Source organism: Mixophyes fleayi, chromosome 4, assembly GCF_038048845.1.
Source record: "Mixophyes fleayi isolate aMixFle1 chromosome 4, aMixFle1.hap1, whole genome shotgun sequence".
NCBI lineage: Eukaryota > Metazoa > Chordata > Amphibia > Anura > Limnodynastidae > Mixophyes > Mixophyes fleayi.
The window spans coordinates 127,583,820-127,607,007 of NC_134405.1; positions in this window are offsets into that span (position 1 = coordinate 127,583,820).

The window sequence follows — 23,188 nt, forward strand, 5'->3', positions numbered from 1 at the left end:
AAGTAGCCTACAGAGGGGAGGAAACAGCTGGGAGCCAAGATGGAAGGAGAAGAGGAAACGAGAAAGAGGAGGGATCCAGGGAGGAGAAACAACATGCATATAGCAGAACAAAGTCACTAGGGAGAAGTAACAGGCGGGGGCTAGGGAAGGAAATTACAAGATAGAGTATAAGATCACATACATAAACTTTCTCTTTTGATAAATTAGTTGTAAAATGCATTGTCATCTTGATTTACTATGGCAGCTAACATGTTTTCTTTGCATATTTGCATTTATACAAATATATATGGGATGCATTGACGGTGCCAGGGGCAAATATCTAAAAATACACATCTACAAATATTTATGTAAAATAACGTGGTTATACTATGAGAAAAGGTGACATTACCTCAAGTTATGAAATTGTATGAAGACTTTATTTTCAAATGGTGGCAACTATGAGCAATCCACATATATATGTATAGAAATAATTTCCAGAGACTCTTTGCTACTGACTTTGGAGCGCTAGAATCCCCATTATGTCATGTTCACTGATTTTCATTTATTTTTTTGCGTTTTAAATCCTCAATCTAGTAGTAGGGTGTTGAAATTGCGTTTACCATGCAGATGTATTTTATTGGACAGTTGGTTAATGTTGAAGAATAGGGCCATTTAGGGATAAATACTTAAATCCTTGGACTGTCCCTTTAAATTAGAGACATTTGGGGGCATATTTAACATATAGTGATGGTGCACTATCGTCCACTTATCATAAAATCCACGGCCTTCTGTGTGTCCCGCATATTTAAGAATGGTGCATCGCAGCAGATATCGTGGATATCTGCTGCTTTGCATTATGCTTCGTTTTTGGGAACAGTCACCACTCAATAGTATGGTGACTGCTCCCTCTCGCAATCTAACAAGTTCCGAAAAATAGTTTTTTTCGGAAACTTGTCATGTTAATGTACGCCAGCTGAAGCTGGCGAACATTATCATAATTGAAACATTTCAGTGCTGTCAGCTCTGCTCCGAAGAGCAGAGCTGGACAGCGCATGTGTGGAGGGATCACATGATCCCTCTCTGTCACTCACCTCTATAGTTGCAGAGACAAAGCGGAGATCTTTGTGCGCATGTCCAGTTCGAAGAACTGTTAGAAACACAAGGGCATGTGCTACATCATATTGCACAATGGACCAGCCAGCCTGCAAAGGTAAAAGTACTGAGTGGGCTATGTGTGTTGCAATGTTGGTCAGAAGGTTGTTGTCTTGCGTTAGCAGTGTAGAGGATGGTAATAGGGTAATCTAGGGAAATTAAGATGGGAGCGCTATCACAGTAAACCCTTATGTCGACAGTAGTAAGGGTTCAACATTGTAAGTAATATAGGTGGATGTGGGGCAAGCTTTAATAAATAGATGGGCTTTCAGAAAACAATTAAAATTTCAATTCTGGGGCAGAGGCATGGTAGAGAATTCCATAGGTGGGTAACAGCACTGGAGAAGTCTTGTAGGCAGTAGTGAGAGGTGGTTAACAGAGAGGAGACGAGGCAGAGGTTAGAGGCAGATCTGAGTGGGTATAAAAGAGAGTATTTCAAGACGAGGCTTGAGATGTATGAAGGGTAGGGATTCGCACAGTAGTGCATCTGTTGTGGAGCCAACAAGAGCGGAAGATCAGGCATGCCATTGCATTTATAATAGAATGAAAAGGTTTCAGTAGACGAGGTGGGAGATCATAAGAGAATGGATAAAGATTTTGTTGCATCTTGGGTAAGAAAAGGGCATATTCTAGCAATATCTCAAAGGTGAATGCAACGGGACTGCGAGAGAGATTGGATGTGAGGCATAATGCAGAGTTCAAATGTAAATGGCTCATTGGGCAGTATGGTGGCGCAGTGATTAGCATTGCTGTCATGGGTTTGATTCTAACCAGCGCCCTATCTGTGTGGGGTTTGTATGTTCTCCCTGGGTTTTTCCTCTGGGTGCTCCAGTTTCCTCCTACAGTCCAAAAACACATTGGTAGAATAATTGGCTCCTGACAGAAATGGATCTATATAAATAAAAGATAATATGTTTATGTAGCAAAAGAGAACTGATTGCATTTTTATTTTCTATGTTTTCATTTGACAAAGCATTTTCCTCATGATGTTTTTTATGTCCAATATGTCAAGTCCCCATAATGTGTTTATGTACACAAAAAGCTACAGTGGCTATGTAAACTAATTACCTGCTTGGCATTTTTCACATTTTATTTTTTTGCATTGTGAATCAGCGTGGGTTTATTCCTGAATAATTATCGCCGATCAACACAAAATATTTTATAAGCCAATTTCACTAGTCTGCAGTCCCATATTTCCTTACAGCTCTCTTGCAATGTAAAGCGCAATATTTCATATAGTTAGGTCTATAACATGCTATTAAATACAGCACTGTAAAATGTATTAGAGCTGCAGGGAACAACAGGTCTATAAAAATTTCCATCCATGCAGATGAACAGTGTATTATATCTGTGCTGTCAGTGGTAGAATCAGCTGTCGCGTATAAATACTACAATTTACTATTATTGAGATGGGAGGTGATTTAGTAAAATTCATATGTAAAATAAAAAGCCTCTTTGAAGTAAATTGGCAGCACATTAAAAAAACAAATTTTCAATAATTATTTCAGCATAATAGTAAGAATGTAACCTCAAGCACTAACTGAATACTGTTTAGCACATGATAGGGCTGTGTATGTGTTTCTCTTCACACAACAGATGAAAGGGACAAGGTTATGCAAGTCAAGAGACAAGTGTTCAGAGGGAAGATATTTAAACAAGGAAATGTCGTTTATACAAGAGGTGTCAAAGCCTCAAGGTTTCCTGTGTTCTAGATAACACTGTTGGTGTAATGTGCACTTCAGCTTATAATTTATAGATGGGACAGTATATTTTTACCCAGGTAACAGGCCATTTGACATCAAAGGCGTTTTGGGTTTACTTTGGTGTGTAGTATTTGCATATGCGCCATACAATGCTGCAGTGTGATTCAACAGCTGCATTTGTAGATGGCTACATGAACATTGCCATGATAGAGCATGGCATGAAAATATAACAAGCCATACTGTGGCCACAGCAATGATGTAATACTCATAGGAGCATACACTTGAGAAATGATCTGCGATACTGAAACTGGTGCTGGTCAGACTCCCGGAATTTCTCTCACCTATACAGTTCATTTTCTTAGCAGTTAAGATAAAGTAACTCTGTGGCTTATTCAGATAAATAAATGCAGGGCTTTGGCTCACAGAACCCACATCAATATCCCACCACCCACTGACGTATCTAACTCATTGTATTCTGTTATATCTGCTACCATGCCCTGCAATTGTCACATAACTAAATGAGAGGTTTGGCTCTGGGGGGTTAATTATTCTGCTAAAAGTGTGGGCTAGAAAGCTAGCGTTTAGGGTGGGGAAGTAAGGTTTAAGCATGGGGAGAAGGGGTTGAGTGGGGCACGTTTATGTTTCTGCTAGACAATGAGGTTTAAGCCTCGGGGCAGTGTTAGGTCCTTTAAATAGAGAGATCAATTGGTGAATTACATTGCAATGAAGGAACTTGGATTTTGGAAATTGCTATTTCCAAAATCGATAGAGATAAAACTCCCGACTGTTTGCCACTCCGGCTATACAAGTCTCAAATGTATGAAGCAGCGATTAAGCAAACTCTCCTGAGTTTGCTTTAAAAATCGTCAGATACAACACGCTGCATCCTAGCAGCGTGATTAGTAAACACATCACTGTTACACTGTCTGTCTATAGAGCTGGAGGTCCGGCAGCTGTCAAAAGTGTTAAAAATAGATAAAAGTTTTTTGTTTTTTTTTAAAAAAGCGAGGGATCCCCCCAGCTCGAGCACTATTAACCCTAGTGCTGCCAGCCTACTGCATAATTTTTCCCCGATTTTCACGTAACCAGCAGTAGACTGGCAGCACTAGGGTTAATAGTGGCTGGGCTTGGGGACCCCACGCTTTTTTTTTTTGCACATTTATCTATTTTAAAACATTTGACAGCTGCCGGAGCTCCGGCTGTATAGGCAGAACAGTGTAACAGTGATGTGTTTACTAAACATGTAGGAAACACATGTGAATGAGTTCTCCGTACAGCGCTACGGAATCAGTGGCACTATATAAATAAATGATGATGATGAACACAGGAGAGTTAGCTAAACACGGGAGTGTTTGACATCACAGCAAATCGCCAGCAATTTTTAAGATCAGAGTCAAAATCGCAGTTTAATACATCTGGCAACTTGGATACTAAAATTTTAAAACGCTGAAAAAAATCGAACCTTGATACATTTACCCCAGGGTATTAACAGACAAAGGTAAAAAAAAAGCCCTACTTGCAATCTTACAATATATATAATCTTAAATAGTATAGTCACAGTGCTTATACAAAAATGTTATAAAATGACATGCAGTTGTTTATAAAAACAAATAATAAAATAGTATTCAAATAGAGAAATACTAGACAACATATGAATATGGAAGTTTGTAGCATGAAATTTGGTATTTCAAGACAAGGAATGTTGTCATATCCAAATCTATGTCCTGCTTGAAAACTTATCTTTCTTGTTGGTGAGTGGGAAGTCCAGCCAGCAGATGAGTTATGGTTTCAGATTTACGACTATATGAGAACAGAACTGTGTATGCAGAGAACAAGGAACATCATGCAACAGAAAAACTTTGATTGCAAAATATATTTGTTAAGACATGCAATAGATAAACAAGAATTGGTTATTAAAACAAGTTATCTCTAGCACACATTGCTGCTACAATTGAGTCTGAATGATTCTGTGAGTAAATAACTGTTCAGATAAACAAGAAAAGACAGTTTACTTATTCAATTAGAACATACCAAATTATTGTTAGTCCTTTTTTTAAAAAATGCTTTAAGCAATAGGTTTTTCCCTTAGCCATATAAACAAATAAAAATATATGTACTTGAAACATATGTTTAGAAAAAATTATATTTTTATAAGTATTTTAAAATACGATTATTTGTCCTACTTCAATATTTTACACATTATTAAACCAACAAAGAAATTTCTTAAGAAGGGAAGTATACAGGAAGTGACCACTGTAATGTACACACATTGATACTTTGATATAATGAGATAAAAAAATGACCAGAGAGGACAGATGTGTTTATTACTGCCAGGTTTAAGAAAGTTGCTCCTAACAGATTATATGGCCCAATTAAGTTGTGTACACAGAATATGCTAAGATAGTGTACTTCAAAGGGGTTTGTGAAAGCCAGGCCACTCAAGATTGTCTTGATGTAAGCTACACATTTTTTTTTTTTCCCACTAGCAGATATGGGATGATAGTATTTTACTGCCTGGCATAGTGCACTAACACACATTTATCACTTTTACATGTATGAATAATAGCTTCATATGTTGCATTTCATATCACTTTAAGCGCCTACTGCTGTTTTGAATTATCTGCGTAAACCTCCTAAAATATCTCATAACTCCTAAAAACATTCTGTGTGATCACATTCCTTGGCTCTTATACTGTATCTGTTCATTCTTTTTTATTTCAACATCACTCTTACTGTTTCAACTCAAGGACACTAACAATCTAGAATTCTCTTGCAGTTCTTTCACTCCCCAAACATTTTCCCTTAATCATGCCTAAAACTCCCGACATTTTTTAAAATTCAGTAATCTTATATGAAAAAAATAAAGTGTTATTTTGTCCTTTATTTGCTAGTCTGCCAGTTCATAGCACAGAACATCGAGGCTCAATTTGTATAAATCTCCCACAATTGTATTTTCTAAATAAGTTTTCAAATAAAATAGAAAGTATGGGGTAAAAACAATATCAAATCAGAAATTCTAATAAACCAATTTGCTAATCTGGAATTGAGGAGACACATAAATAGTGCCTGAATTATCAGAGGTGTAACATTCCATCAGAATTACACTATGAATCTCACCCCCCCTAAATTTTGCTTTTGGGCCCGGCAATGCTGATCCATCATCCAGAGGCACCCACTCTGCTCTTCTGAGCAAGCGCAGGGTCAGCCATGCTCAATTAACCCCCCCATTTGGGCTTTCAGTTCCAGAACTGCACATGCTCAGGAAAGCACAGGGTGAGCAGCAGATCACCATCACCAGACCCCCCTCACCTCCGAGTACCATAGCCACAACAGCTGCTATGCTGGTAGTTCTACCACTGTGCACTATATCCACCCCTCAAATAGTTACATTAACTTGACTGTTACCCACAGCTGGGGCCACTAGAACAACATTCGCCATAACAAGAATATTTTTCAAGACACATCCTAATAGGACAACTATTTCTTGCAGCAGGTGCACTTAGGCCTGGGTTTGAGGAAAGGACAAATAGGCCTTGTGAGAAAAAAGTGGATAATGGAAGCTGAAGGAAAGTAAAAATAGATACCTGAAGATAAGATAATGATTATATAGATTCTTATAATTTCCTCATATTCAAATGTACTGTAGACAAGATGAACGTAGTGTCCATTAAGAAGTTAAATGTTGGAATAGTCAAACATGCTTTTTCCTGTTAAATGACTGTATGTATTGTGATTAACCATTAATGTAATTTGTGCCCAGAGGAAAGAACTCTGGTCATGAAGGGTTTTAACAAAGATGCTCTATACATAAGCCATGTATTCATGTGAATAAGTTAGGATTATAAAAAGTTCACGGTCATATTTATGTATTTTAGGGACAATTAATAAGATAGGGTTCTAGATATGACACTTAAGAGTAGTCAATAGATTTCCTGTGTCCAGGGAAAAGAATTTCTGAATAGGCAGTAAAAGTCATTTAGTTTGTAATCGTAGAATTTATATGCTCCTGGGTACAAGTTCACAATCTTGTATCAATGCATGCTTTGTTCACTATAGAACTTGCTTTTGGATAAGTGCCAGCCTATGGGCTATATAAATTGATGTATGTTTATATTAGTATGTCTATTCTTGTATGAACTAGACATCCGTGTATGCACGCAATAAAGGAGGTTTGCTTTTCATTTGACTCCGCATTTAGGAATATTAATTTCCTTATTAGCCCAAACTTAGTTCCAAGGTCCCATGCTCTACCACCAACCATGTGTGTGAAAAGAAAGAAGTACATTCAACCATTGTTTTATTTGCAAAATAATAGTGTTAAAAAAGGCATCTTGCTCCCCTTGTAAATCTGCCTCCCAAGACATGGGCCTACATGACCTTTTCATAAATCTGGGACTTTACGTAAGAGATATCATACACACATTAAATTTAATATATACATTATTCACACAGATGGCATATAAACTCCTGCAAATTCATTAGTGTCATTAATCCTGTTTTTTCCCCCTTATGAGAGGGTAGATTAAGTCAGAATCATAACAATAGCCATAGTAGCCCATGTAGCTGCTTTGTGCCCCAGGCACAAGATGCCCAATGAGATTCAGGCCTCTAAGGCTAACTGCATATGCGTACTTTGCATGTCCATGTATTTTATGCTAAGGTTCTCTAAGCTTTTACGCTATGTTTCCATACACGTAGCAAGAAGCATAAATGCAAAATTCCTGACAAACAAGTACTGCTTTGCCAACTGCATTCACAGTTCCTGTTTAAGCTCCTGTGCTCCTGTGTAAGATCTTATGCTGTCTGCTATATGATGGGAAACATGTTGTCAGGCTACTCACAGAGTGGTATTGTGTGGGAAATTGAAGACGGGATGGAGCCCTTCAAAATGTTACCGTAGGGCTTCTTTTATTCCTTGATATTGCCCTGACCGTACCTTCTGAGTTTCATAACCTGGTTCCAGATTATTTTCTTTTGCTCATGGGTTTGTAGAGAAGTATTAAAGAAGCCGTGTCCAGCTGAATAGTTATGTAATGGAGATCCAGCTATAACACTGGTAGTGAAAAAGCTCTGCTTATAAGAGAGGAACATTATCTGGACCCTTCTCTAGATAGCTATTAGTATTTTTTGGGACTCCCAAGTACAGAGCAACAGAAGCTACTGTGTTGCGCAGTTCTCTGTAAAGTGCATAAACCATGCAATTTACTCAGTGGAATGCACTTTCCATTCACGCTGTGATTGGAAAGTGGATTCTGGAAGCTGAGTGAAAGAATGGATTCCTGAAGCTATGATGATGGATAAAATAGGTCCTTATAACATAGTCATATCAGATGTACTGTAAACACAATGTTTCATAGTGTCCCTTCTAGATGTTAAACGTTGGAAATAGTAAAATATATGCTTTTCCTGTTTTATGAATACAAGCATTGTGACTAATAGATTAACCCTGTTGATGTCATTCATGACAGTTGGTGAAGTCCTCTGGTCATTACAGTTTTTAAAAAGGAACTTTCCGTACTAACTACAGAAGCAGTGTCTTAATTAACTTTAGGATTATAGAATGCTTACTGTCATATGTATGTATCTTTGTGGACAATTGATGAGATAGTGCTCAAGATATGGTATTCAAAATAGTCCTGCTTCTTGTAAGAAGGATTTCTGAATAGGCACTAAGGGGTATATTTACTAAACTGTGGGTTTGAAGAAGTGGAGATGTTGCCTATAGCAACCAATCAGATTCTAGTTATCATTTATTTAGTACATTCTACTAAATGACAGCTAGAATCTGATTGGTTGCTATAGGCAACATCTCCACTTTTTCAAATCCACAGTTTAGTAAATATACCTCTAAAAGTCATTTGTCTTGTGATGGCAGAATGATTGTGTATCTGGTTACATGTTTACTATCTTGTAGCCATGCGTGCTCTCTTCATTATAGAACTTGCTTCTGTTAATTATTGAATTTGGATAGGTGCCAGCCTATAGGCTATATAAACTGTATGTATACTCATATAGGGATGAGTATTCTTGTATGAACTAGACATCTGTGCTGAACGTAATGAAGAAAGGTTTGCCTTCCATTTGACTCTGCTTCCAGAAATATTAATTTTCCTTCAACGCTGACCACTGCTTACTTATCAGTACTAGCTTACTTCAAAGCACAATTCAAATGGTACCTAAATAAATCAATATGCATTCATACTGAAGAGGCCTATATAAGGTGCATGTGTAGTTCTCAGTGTTTGAAAATTATTTGTAGGGACACTTTGCTGCTAGGCTCATGCAGAAAAATAAAGTACTCAAAACATTTTTTAATTCTTGCGTATGTTGTGTCGGACATATTTTAAGTTTTGTACAACTAGAAACATAATAGTATTTGCTCCAGGCGTAACGTCAGGTATACATGTTTCTATTTATGCCTAAGGATAGTGTAGAGATACAGCTTAACAGTGTTAGTAGTAAATGCCACGGTACCATATTTGCACAAAATAATATTGTAATAAAGTGTCTTTACACAAGGGAGAATAGTGCCTGGACAGCTATTAATAAATGTGGAATTTGCATTTTCCGTATAAAATGTAATTGCAAACACTTTTAAACACTTTAAAAATCCTGCCATAGTTCAAATGGAAACGACAAGTAAATAATGTGAATTGACAGATACTACTTGATATAATATAGCTGTGATGTTGATGATTTCAGAACTGGAGGGGTCAATACGCAAGCAGCCAATCAGAAGTGGCGTGATGGTGCAACTGTTAGTTATCATCATCCTGCAAGAGATCACATGTGAAATTATCATTATCATCATTTATTTATATAGTGCCACTAATTCCGCAGCGCTGTACAGAGAACTCATTCACATCAGTCCCTGCCCCATTGGAGCTCCCTAATATAGACACACACTCACAGACAGACAAAGAGGGAGATAGATAGACAGACACAGACTAGGGTCAATTTTTGATAGCAGCCAATTAACCTAGTAGTATGTTTCTGGAGTGTGGGAGGAAACCGGAGCACCTGGAGGAAACTCACGCAAACACAGGGAGAACATACAAACTCCACACAGATAAGGCCATGGTCAGGAATCGAACTCATGACCTCAGTGCTGTGAGGCAGAAGTGCTAACCACTAGGCCACTGTGCTGCCCAACACACTGCTGTACAGAGAACTCATTCACATCAGTCCCTGCCCCATTGGAGCTTACAGTCTAAATTCCCTAATATAGACACACACTCACACAGACAGACTGGGGGAGACAGACAGAGAGGGAGAGACTAGGGTCAATTTTGATAGCAGCCAATTAACCTACTAGTATGTTTTTGGAGTGTGGGGGGAAACTGGAGCACCCGGAGGAAACCCACGCAAACACAGGGAGAACATACAAACTCCACAAAGATAAGGCCATGGTTGGGAATCGAACTCATGACCCCAGTGCTGTGAGGCAGAAGTGCTAACCACTAGGCCACTGTGGTGCCCAATTATGTTGCACTTATGCGAATTGACCCTTACTGTACTCAGCTTACGCTGGCCTGTCCTGGGTTACCATACTTGTTCCGCCTTCAAGCATAAGGGGAAACAAGCCTTAAATGCAGAAAAAATATTCATACAGCTGCATTGTTACAGAAAAGTGTATCCACCGAAAATTGTTAGCTGTCCAACTCTAAATTAAGTTTATTTTGTCTTCTCTCTGGGTAACCATACACAATAAATCTTTTCTAAAGGGGATCATTCTGTCTTTTAATTATTTAGTGAATTCTCCTCACTTAAAGCCCATCTATTATTTCTGCAGAGTGGGGACAGCATCGTGGTTGTTACTAGAACTAGTGACTTGAAGATTGACGTAAACCACAAAATGGGATCCTGCACTATGTGATGGGAACACTTTGGACAGAATCTTGTGCTCTGAGTACCACTATGACTCTTACTGACCTGTTTTTACATAACTGAGCAGCTTTTAAAGATTTTCCTCATAACTGACATATAAAATATTTAAATGTAGCAAGAGTATCTAGTCACGGGATTCTTAAGAAACAAAGATCATGTTACGCTGATCATAAAAACATGTCATATACACATAATGTAAAATGTTAGGGCTTAGGCAATAATTATCCATACAACTCTCACTGTTACAGACTGTGGTAGTGGGAGGCTGTATACATAGGGCCTGGCCTGGTGTAATTATGTATGCTATTGCCTCAGTTAGCTGCTTGTTGTTTCGTCAGCCTTGCCTGTTCCCTTGGGATAGCTTCCAGTCCTCATTAACACCAGGATCTTGTTATTAGTAGAAGGAGATGAATGGTTGTCTGCTTGGCAGCAAATCACTTTTCTACATATTAATTGTCAGCTCTTCTCTGTGCAACACATGTTGCCATTGTTGTTATTATTATTATTATTATTATTATTATTATTATTATTATGTTTTATTTATAGACTTGGTGTAAAATTACAGCAAATTCTATTTGAAAATTGAATGTAAGCACATGTGAAAAAAATAACCAGAACACACAGAAGAATGATAAATTGTAAACCAAAAAGAGTAAAACTTCAATTTCATATTTTTAATGACTTTATCATGTCTCTGGTGGCAAAGGCAGATGGCATCTAAATAGTTGCTATTTTTACTTGTTACAACAAACTGATTTTGTACTTTCCATAAGGATTTTTCAACAGGTCATGTTTTGAGGTTTTCTGTAGCCATTCACAGGTGAATTCATCTATTTTACTGGCAAGGGCAAACACAGGATTTCTATAGGTTTTCTACACCACACTGCCAAAGTGGGCATGACCAGCATGCAAGTGGCACAGCTATCATTTTAGACAGTTCTACTGATCTCTTACCCCTTCCCATATCTCTTCAAATAGAATGGCAATTCTGTGTGTACTACTATTAGGTGCACACACCTCCTTCTTTACGAGCAGAGCCTGACATGTCACCCAACTGTCCCTACAGTTGAGACAAATTTCTGTTGCTGCTCATATCTTACTCTCTTAGCTGCTTGCCTGGATCCTGGAAAGTTGGAACTCTTATGGGTCCATGAAATATGGAAAGCCTAGCAATGTGTGAACACTCTAAGCCTCCCACCCACTAACCTGTCCCAGCAGTACATAAACCCCCACCCTTTGTGCCCCCCCCTAGTGGCAGGACTAGGGTTAATCGGTTGGGGGGGCACGCTGTTTTTTTAACATTTTATTTATGCAGTCACTATTTTGTGCCGGGTCAGCCAGCTTCCGCTGGCATTGCCTTTTTAACTGTCGACTTTGTGACTGTCCTACTTGTCACAATATCGCCATTTTAGCCATGTTAACACACTGAATCTGCTGACAGTGAGACTGTCGCCATTTTGGTGTCAACAGGCTGACTGTCATCAGATTCAGTGTCGCCAGATCGTATACCCAACCCCTTCTATGTGGCGTTACAGCTAGCTGCTGATGCTGAATCTTGTGTCTTCTTCACACATGCTGTCAGCGTGGAGAGATGGACAGGCACCGTTTCCTCCACTATCTCCACAGCAGTGGAGATAGTGGAGGAAACGGTCTGGACGATTAGCGAATGCTTGCTATTGTAAACCATGTCCCAGCCTGGGTTCTCAAGTACCACATTCCCAGGCCTGACTGGGTCAGTAATTATTCAACTAATTTACCTATAAAAAATGAAATATGGAATTGAGAAACCAGCTTTGGATGATAGGATTAATATTTATTTATTACCAGGTATTTATAGTGTGCCATTATATTATGCAGATACAGATTTGTGCAATATGCTTTGGATGTAGTATCCAGTTATTTAGATAGCACAATCTTATCATGCAGCGCTGTACAGAGAATATTTGATCATTCATATCGGCCCAATGCGTACAGTTCCCTATCGCACACACATATGCACAGTACGGTCTAATTTTGTCAGCATCCAACTAACCTATCAGTATATTTTTTGGACTGTGGTTCGGAAGATCTGGAGGATATCCAAACAAGCACATAGAGAACATATGGGACCTAAGTCATTAAGGAGAGGAAAGCAAAAAAAAGGAGTAACTTTGCACCTTGGCAAAACCATGATGAATTGGAGGGGGAGATACATTTAAAATGTTGGGAAGGATTTATATTTGAAGTAAGGCATGTCCTAGATCAACTTTAAATTCCAATGTAAAAATAAAGCTATCAAGTATTTGTATGCTATGTGAAAAAGCAGCCAGGATATTCCTTATGTGCAAAATAATAAACTAATTTGCACCCCTTGCATAGTAACATGGTTTATCTAGGATCAAATTTACTCCTTTTTTGCCTTAATGACTCAGGCCCACAAACTTCAAACAGATATTGCTCAGGTTGGAATCAAACCTATGGCCCCAGCGCTATGAGGCAGAAATGCTGCCCTTTAGCATCAATATACACAGTTTTTCTCCAGAATGTTACATTTTTAAGTGTTTTTAAGCATGCTTTTTTTGGAAGACCACAAGAGTACATTGTTCTTAGTAAGAACTAAGAGTATTGTTTGTGAGGATTATTTTATGTTTCTTTTATCACTATTCTAGCTGGTTACATGCATTTTAAACACGTTTTTCTTAAATTTGTGGATGGGTCTTAAGTGCTGCAGATTTCCAGCCTTCTGGACATTTACAAATGCCCCAAAAACTTGAACATAGCATTATAGAACTTTGTGGAGTCTACACGTTCACTAGGGTCATGGGAGTAACAACTGCCAATGTCAACTTGACATGATAAAGTGTTAGCTGTGAACAAATGTATACATCATTTAGCAGTTCAACAACTAGGAATTTATGGGGCATATTCAATTAGGGTTCCGGTTCGCGGGATCGCGCCGGAACGGGCCGCGAACTTAATCCACGTTACCGCAATAACGTGGATTTTCGTTCGCAGCCCATAGGGTTGCGTACGAAAATCTGCGTTATTGCAATACCGTAATACCGACAAGAACACGCACGTTTCACGGTAACGCGCGTTACCGCGAACCGGAACCCTAATTGAATATGCCCCTATGAATTTATTACTGCTTGTCTGCTAACAGCATATATGTGCAGCCAACCAATGTGCAGCCTTAAAACTTCCTTATTCAATACCGTGTGCACAAGGACATTTGGCTTCTAGTTCTTGTGACAATTTATACATATTATATATACAAATGCACCTGAGGAGAAGTTAATAGGTTACTATATATATGTAAACATCACTATATAGTGTAAATCAATCTTGTGTTGCAATACAAAGTTCCTACAACAGGAAAGTAAGCTTACAGACCTGTTTTTAAAATATCCCTGGAGGTATCCGTATCTGGATCCTGCAGGCAGCAAGCCCAAGGGATGCACAGAGCCAGCACAAAGCTAATGAAACAAATGATGTAAGATCGGCTTCAAATTACAGAGCTAGACAGATTGCAACACAGCAAGGTGTATATATTCCTGACATACAGTAATACTAAACTCTATGTTATGTATGGTATGGTTAGAAGTGTCCAGGTGGACAACCGGAAACTACATCTACTCTTGAGTCTTAATGAAATATATAGAATAACTTCAACCTAAATATATTGCACTGATCATACAAACTAGAAAAATGAAAAAACTTGTGATTTTGATGCACAATATATAAAAATAACTATAATAATGAGTTTGATTCCCGACCATGGCCTTATCCGTGTGTGGTTTGTATGTTCTCCCTGTGTTTGCGAGGGTTTCCTCTGGGTGCTCCGGTTTCCTCCCACACTCCAAAAACATACTACTAAGTTAATTGGCTGCTATCAAAATTGACCGTAGTGTCTGTCTGTGTGTGTATGTTAGGGAATTTAGACTGTAAGCTCCAATGGGGCAGGGACTGATGTGAATGAGTTCTCTGTACAGCGCTGCGGAATCAGTGGCGATATATAAATAAATGGGGATGATGATGATGAAGTAAGTGCAATAGTTAAGCAGGTATAAACAGAAAGCTGCAATCCTCCACTGATAAATCAGTCAACCAAAGAAGAAAATAAATGCAATAATAATAGAATAACCAGTACAAATATATATAATATTGTTTTAGTATATTCCACAATCATATACACCACCTAACACTCTCTAATAATGCAACATATTTATTAAAAGGTAGGTTGTAAACATATATAACTATTACTAATATCATATATTTATCTAAGAACCTATTATGAACTCAAAAGCATAATTTTCATTATAACAATCAGATTTGATACAAATATCCTACAGAATAACAAGCGAGGTAAAGATTAAGGAAAATCACATATATAGAAATATGGAAAACAATATCCAGTGCTGCAAATAAATGTTATTGTATGTTTCTCTATTTGTAGCAAATAGTTAACATAAATTAATTATCCTTAGGTTGGTAATCAGCCAAATAATATGGATTTGTAATCCTGCTGGATTTACTGGTAAACAATGAATTGGAGACATTATTAAACAGACTGTCAAATATACACTGATCAGCCACAACATTAAACCCACTGAAAAGTTAAGTGAATAACATTGATTATCTCGTACAATGGCACCTGTCAAGGGGTGGGATATATTAGGCAGCAAGTGAACAGTCATTTCTTGAAGTTGACAAGCATAAGGCTCTGAGTGACTTTGGCCAGTGCTAAATTGTGATGGGTAAATGACTGGGTCTGAGCATCTTCAAAACCACAGGTCTTGTGGGGTGTTCCTGGTATGCAGTGCTTACTACTTGCCAAAAGTGGTTCAAAGAAGGACAACCAGTGAACCGGCAACAGAGTCAGGGCTCATTGAAATGTGTGGGGAGAGAAGGCTAGCCTGTCTGGACCAATCCCACAGAAGAGTTACTGCAGCACAAAATGCTGAAAACGTTAATGCCGCCTATGATAGAAAGGTGTCAGAACACACAGTGCATGCGTATTGGGCTGCATATCTGCAGACCTGTCAGATTGCTCATGCTGACCCCTGTCCACCACTGAAAGCACCTACAATGGGCAAGTGAGCACAGGAACTGGACGATGGACATCTTCAGAGGTCTTGTGAAGTCCATGACACACTGCCAGCATAACAATGACATGGAGGGGCTGTATTCAGCAGCTAAACATTTATGGAGCAGCTGGTTTCTTCCAATTCATATCAGTGAACGGTGCTCAGTGTGGCAGTGCTGTGGGGGCAATAAAATCACTGGATGAGTGATATTTTGTCACTCATTCAGTGTATTAGGTGAACATAACCATTGGTGCCCTAAGCAACTGCCTAGGTTTGTCTAATGATAGCGCGGGCTCTGCATATGTCTCAGTTAAACCATTTTGAACACTATATATTTGCAGCAGGGACCTTCCTTTGTCCTTGTGTTGCAACTGTTGTAAAATGTTGCATAACAGTTAACCAGTAACAATAGTTTTTCAGCTCTTCCTACTTATTTTTTTACTTCAATAATTGAATTAATTAATTAGCAATAAAACACATGTATTAAACATCAGTTAATTAATTCAGCCCAGTTTTGTTTTTTTTGCCATATGCAGGTTAAAGTGTCCATGAACATGCAGTGTGTATAAATGAGACAGTTGAAGTAATTGACAGACAGAGATGATTAGAATAGTCAGCTCCAGGTCATCGTCCCATGTGAATAATGTAGTTTGCATTAATTTACAAGGTAGGTGTATACAATCTCAGAATACATTTGTGTCTGGATCACTTTCTCTTTCACAGTTTCATTACTTGTCATCCTACCGACAGTGTGATAGTTGGAAAAGCACTATATTGGCAGACAGGGACCTGTGTCAATTTTCTTTCTAAAATATCTCTGTCACCTCTTGTTCCTATGACCCCACTTTGATTTTCCAGTTCACTATAGCCCATCATTTGGCTAGACATTTCAACATCACTGGACCAGGTGATTCCTCTGACAATGACACCTGAGTTCTCATCTCTGAAACTAATATAAGTCTCTGATAGAGTGCATCTATGCCCTCAGATTTCAAATCTCACATAGAGCGGATTCATCTGCACTCCAAGCTGATCTTGAAGTTGGCACATGCTCTCCTATAGCATTTGGAGCATGAAATTCCCCAGATAGAAATACATAAATTAAACTTTTTTTTAAGATTCCCTGCTGCAGCAAACAAAGCAATGCATATAATTTATCAAATATCACCCACCCCTGCAAATAAAATCATTCATAGTAAGTTCCTCCAACCTTCATCCGAGGCAGGGAAAGTCAATGGTTTTCTGAAATCCCCACATCTACATATGAATAAGCCTTCTATCCTCAAATTGTTTAAAGGTCTAGGAACAGGTGAAGAACGCGTGGTGATCTGCAGCTCCTCTCCCCGAAAGACTGGGCCCCCAACTGTTGCAAATCCCTGACTTTTGGATGCAGGACTAACTCCAATCATTTGTGAGGATATTGATAATGAAGGTGTTGGGGGTGTAGATTGCAGGTGCTGGGATCTAGCTGAGAGAAGGGAGGTAGCTGATGCTGGACTGCTTGTTATTTTTTTAGCATAAGTTTCTGATTTTCACAAAAGCTTTTCATGAACTCGCTTCAAATGGCGTAACATGGATGAGGTTTCTAGATGGTTAAGGTCCCTACCTCTACTGAGTGTGGCTTTACAATACTACAAATGGCTAGACAACTGTTGTCAGGATTTGTGTAAAAATAATTCCAGACATAAGAGGTGGATTTTTTGGTCTTATGCCCAAGCATGACAATGGCCTTCTTCTTATCACTGGCAAGAACTGGTGCATGACTTGCCACAGTAGAGTTCATTAACAGCACTGTTTGCTTAGGTGCCTTAAGCCCATTGTTAGCTTGTTTTTTGGGGGCCCAAACAAACCAAGCACTTCAGCCACAAAAGTGGCACTGCTTGTCGCTGGAGTGCTTGCTTTGTTAAAATGTATATGTCCTTTTCAATATCTTACATAATGGTGGTTGGGAGGGCCCAAGGACAATTCCATCTTGCACCATTTTTATTTTCTGCCACTGCTGTGTGCCAATGTTTCCTAGATGTGTTATGAACTGCCGTGTGTTTGTGTCATTGCTTTGTCGCTTAGCATCCAGCCAGGTCACTGCAGTCTTTGTTTGAAAGTGTATGAAAATAATATTGTAACCTGTGAGGTGGTCAAAATTGACTGCAAATGACTTGAAATTAGTGTTATTGAGGTTAATAATAATAATGTAGGGGAAAAAAATTATGTAATTTTAGCAAAAAATATAGGGATTTTAGAAAAAAAATAGGGATCCAAAACCAAAACGCGCAAGGGCGGTTTTAGCAAAATCAAAACACAAAGTTAATCCAGAATGAAAACCAAAACCAGAACACGGGGTCAGTGAAGATCTCTATGCTTTACATGGTCAAACAGTGCACTTTTTATACAGATTTACACAAATACCCTGGCAGACGGTAATCCAGCCTCCTGCCCCTCTAACCAATCCAAGAGCTTCATGCAGCCTGCGCATAAATCAGCCTAGAGAGGTGTCACGAACACCCAGCCTGTCTCAGATACAGCAATCTGAACAGCTGGCCGTGACGAGAGACACCTTAGTTACTTACCAATGAATACACCTTTTCTGCCACCATGAAGGATTTACAATGGAGTCCTTACATTCACCAAAACCACTTATTAAGATTACACACTTAAATCACATACACATGTAGCATTAGCCTTACTTGACTTCGTAAATTCACAAAGAATCACGGAAAATATGCTAGATTAAATGTATTTAATCCGAAAATGTTTCCAAGGCTTACTTACAAAACGGTTAATAACAAGACATACAAAATAAGTTGCAGAAATTAGTTTCAGAAATAGAATAGGAGGTAAAACCAGAATCACGAACTTACTTATTAAGACTTGGGGCTAGATTTACTAAGCTGCGGGTTTGAAAAAGTGGGGATGTTGCCTATAGCAACCAATCAGATTCTAGCTTTCATTTATTTAGTACCTTCTACAAAATGATAGCTAGAATCTGATTGGTTGCTATAGGCAACATCTCCACTTTTTCAAACCCGCAGCTTAGTAAATCTAGCCCTTGGAGTGAGAGGAATACACTTTTAGAAAGATGGCACATTTCAACTAGATAGATCTCCTCAGAGAAATGAACAACATTACCAGGTCAGGTAACGGATTTAATTTCTTACACTGCTCTCACCCCCTTTGGAATTTAGCTCTTTCAATGTCAGGGCAGGTTGATTCCCAGATTGACACAGGGCTCTCCAAATGAGTTATCTATCCCTGAGATCGGCGGTTCCCAAAGTGTGCGCTGCGGCTCCCAGGGGTGCCGCGGCCCTGTCACTGGGGTGCCGCGGGCCAGACATAAAAAAAAGAAAGAACACAGAAACTTACCAATCCGCCGGGCGCCGGGTCCCAGCAGCCTCCTCTCTCCCGCAGCTGTAACTGAATATCGACGTCAGTGACAAGCTGCTGCGGGAGAGAGGAGGCTGCAGGGTCCCGGCGCCCGGCGGATTGGTAAGTTTCTGTGTTCTTTCTTTTTTTTATGACTTGCGCGGGGCAGAGGAGGCGGACAGAGAGCAGAGGATGGTGACAGCGGGGCAGAGAAGGGGGGACAGAGCAGAGGATGGGGACAGCGGGCAGAGAGGACAGAGAGCAGAGGATGGTGACAGCGGGGCAGAGAAGGGGGGAAAGAGAACAGAGGATGGGGACAGCGGGCAGAGAAGGGGGGACAGAGAATAGAGGATGGGGACAGTGGGGCAGAGAAGGGGGGACAGAGAGCAGAGGATGGTGACAGCGGGCAGAGAAGGGGGGACAGAGAGCAGAGGATGGGGACAGCGGGTAGAGAAGGGGGGACAGAGAGCAGAGGATGGGGACAGCGGGCAGAGAAGGGCGGACAGAGAGCAGAGGATGGTGACAGCGGGGCAGAGGAGGGGCACAGTGGGGCAGAGGAGGGGCACAGCGTGAGGGGGACACAGCGTGAGAGGGGCAGTGGAGGGAGACACAGCGTGAGAGGGGCAGTGGAGGGGGACACAGCGTGAGAGGGCAGTGGAGGGGGACAGCGTGAGAGGGGCAGAGGAGGGGACAGCGTGTGAGAGGGCAGAGGAGGGGGACAGCGTGAGAGAGGGCAGAGAAGGAGGACAGCGTGAGAGAGGGCAGAGGAGGGGACAGCGTGTGAGAGGGCAGAGGAGGAGGACAGAGGGCAGAGGCGGGGACAGCGTGAGAGAGGGCAGAGGAGGGGGACATCGTGAGAGAGGGCAGAGGAGGGGGGGACAGCGTGAGAGAGGGCAGAGGAGGGGGGACAGCGTGAGAGAGGGCAGAGGAGGGGGGACATCACGAGAGAGGGCAGAGGAGGGGGGACAGCGTGAGAGGGCAGAGGAGGGGGGACAGCGTGAGAGAGGGCAGAGGAGGGGGCAGTGTGAGAGAGGGCAGTGTGTCTGGATGCAGAGGGGGCAGAGTGCCTGAGGACAGAGTGTCTGGATGCAGAGGGGGCATTTTTGCATACAACTAAATAAGTATTTCTGTCCTGACCTAAATACTTATTATAATTTTTTGACCCAACTACTTCTAAAACAGGACTGCTCAATAATTATTTTGGAGGGGTTCCTTGAAAAAATTTGGAGACTCTAAGGGTGCCGCGAACTGCAAAAGTTTGGGAACCACTGCCTGAGATATATGTCTGGCATCTCAGAGAGCATGATTCTCACCTTTGCTCTGCTTGAGTGGCTGGATTGCATACACAAACTTCATCACGCCTCAGAGATGTTATCTGTCTGGCCTGGTTACTTTCAAAAGACTCTTGTCATACATGAAAATTCAAGGAAAAATAACAATCAATAATTAGACGTATTACATAATCGTCATAAGGGGTTTAACACTGCTGCTATTGGCACCACAACGTCTGAGGTTTTCCATTAAATGTTTACCATTAGGATATAACATTTCTCTAATCTCGCAATTTAACTTGCAAAATTCACATTAGTCTGTAATCACTTTCTCACATCCTGAGTCTTACACGCATAGGAAGTCTACAAGTCAGTCTAATTACCCCCCTGTGCTTTCAGACTCAACAGATGTGTTGGTCATTCAGCAATGAAAAGGTCTAATTAACATGAGATTACCTGTCTCCTGACAGTTGGAAAAACACATCCCCTCCATTCAGATGCTTACTTGGGACTTCCTATAGAACAGTTACAAAACCCAAATATGACATACTGTCTCTGAAATCAATTAATTTCCATGCAAACACCTACCAATATATATAAAAAAGGGCATTTGAAATTATGGCAATTGGCACCTGCGCCACTAATAGAAATACATTCCCAGTCTTGAACCGCTCTGTTCCAGGGTAGTACTCAAAGCACTCAGCTTGTTTTCCTTAGTCACTTACAAATAAGCTTTTGTGCTTTAGAACACAGGAGCCTGGAAATCAGATGATCTCTTCCCTGATACAAATAAACACCTCTGAACAGTTTAGTGAGTTAAGTTTGATACTCTTTTGGGCCAATAGATGATCCACCACCTCATCTATTTCTCAATTGTGCCAATGATCTTCAACCTCATTGAATACTCTTTCTGTGGCGTAAGGTAGTGGAAACCCCCATCTCAATAGCACAACACTTGTCAATCTTATCTGCAAACACCAAAAATCAGGCTTAATTTTGTGTTTCACCTATAACAGTCCCTTTTGGCGTATAGCTTCTATGCTTGCGGGTACTCTGTTGTCCCATTTTAGCACAGGGTTTTAGGCGTATACTTATCAGGCTCTCATTACTAGCAACAGACAGGGGAAGTGGAGGTAAGGTGAATGCGTCATAGAACAGGCAGCCTGAAGGCTTGGGCAAAGCTGCAATATATATTTATCAATATAAAAAAGGTAAAAAAAAGTAAAAAATACTTTAGTGTTGCTTAATGCAGCAGAACTGTATTATTATGTATGATAAATGATAAATAATGAAAAAGAAAAGAAATAATTCAACAAAAAGACAAATCTCATGTTATATTACACTTTATTTTATATGTTCTCCCCCCCTGCAGCACCTATTTTTTACATACCTGGCTGATTATATATATATATATATATATTCACACACACATACATACATATATATATATATATACACACATATACATATATATATTTTATATATATATATATATATATATATATATATATATATATATATATTATTGGTGGATAAGAATGATACATAACCTGTTGGCCTCAATAAATTAAATGTATATAGTAAGACTCTGAAACAGCAATGTCTTACTAGACTTCCCGCTATGCTTTCCACAGTGGAACACATGACGAATTTAGAATTACGAACATCTATTGAGGAATTTATAGCTAAATAGTTATGCTGTCAAAAATGGAGCCTGGAGAACTTGATATGTTCATTGGTAGATTAATGGTAAATGTTAATTTCTGTGTAGTGGTTGAGTGTTGCACCTATTAATAGTTTAAAAACGGAGATCTGAAACCATGTGATCTTCATGTGCATTCCAAGGTGAAACACATATTGTTTGCAATATTGTGTGAGGTGGATATATGTTTTAGAATTGGTAATCCTCTGAGATGAACTACAGCTGATTTGGCACTATATTTAGTCAGGTAATTATAATCCTGTTTATACTTGTCTTGTCTGCTCTTCTATGTAAATTTGTCTTGAAAAAGGTCTGGATGTGAGACCAAAACGTCGACTACAATATAAAGAAACTGGTCACTTCTACTCTTTGGGTATGTACTAGCTACTATGGAAATGAGAGCTACTATGGAGCACCCCAAAGGAGGATTTACTTGAAGATGTGAGTGCAGTATGTCATATTATAGCAATAGATTATATAATAATGTTTTATTTCAGTACTGAACACAGTAGTATTAAAGTGCAAAAAGTCCATTTGCTTTAAAAAAGTGATGTTTTTGCCTGCAAAATGGCTTGTTTTTGCTTCGCCCTATATACTACTAGGGATATCACCGGTGATAACCAATGTTGGGGAAACCTATTTGTCAAGCATTAAGGCGGTACTGCCTGTTTTCTTAGAGCCATCATCATATTTTGTTACCAGAACATAAGCATTAACATAAATATGGAATAAAACATTTTTCTAATGCAGTACTATTTACATTAGTATTATTAGTTAAAGAAGGGTAATGTTAAATTACACAGACACCACTAGCTAGCCAGCACCATACCGCTTCTTCCACTTGAACCATTGTTTTCAAATTCTACTCTGCTGGCTCAATGTTCGCATTATTAAACGGGTCAAGTTGCAGAAGCTGCTCTAATGGGCATCTGCTTAATTAACAAGTACCAAGAGAACAAAAATACATTACTCATTTAAATATCTTTCATTTACATTAAAAAAACAATCTATATAAAACTTTGCTCACTCCCCCCTCACTCTTCCTACCTTGGTCTCTCCTCCAGTCCC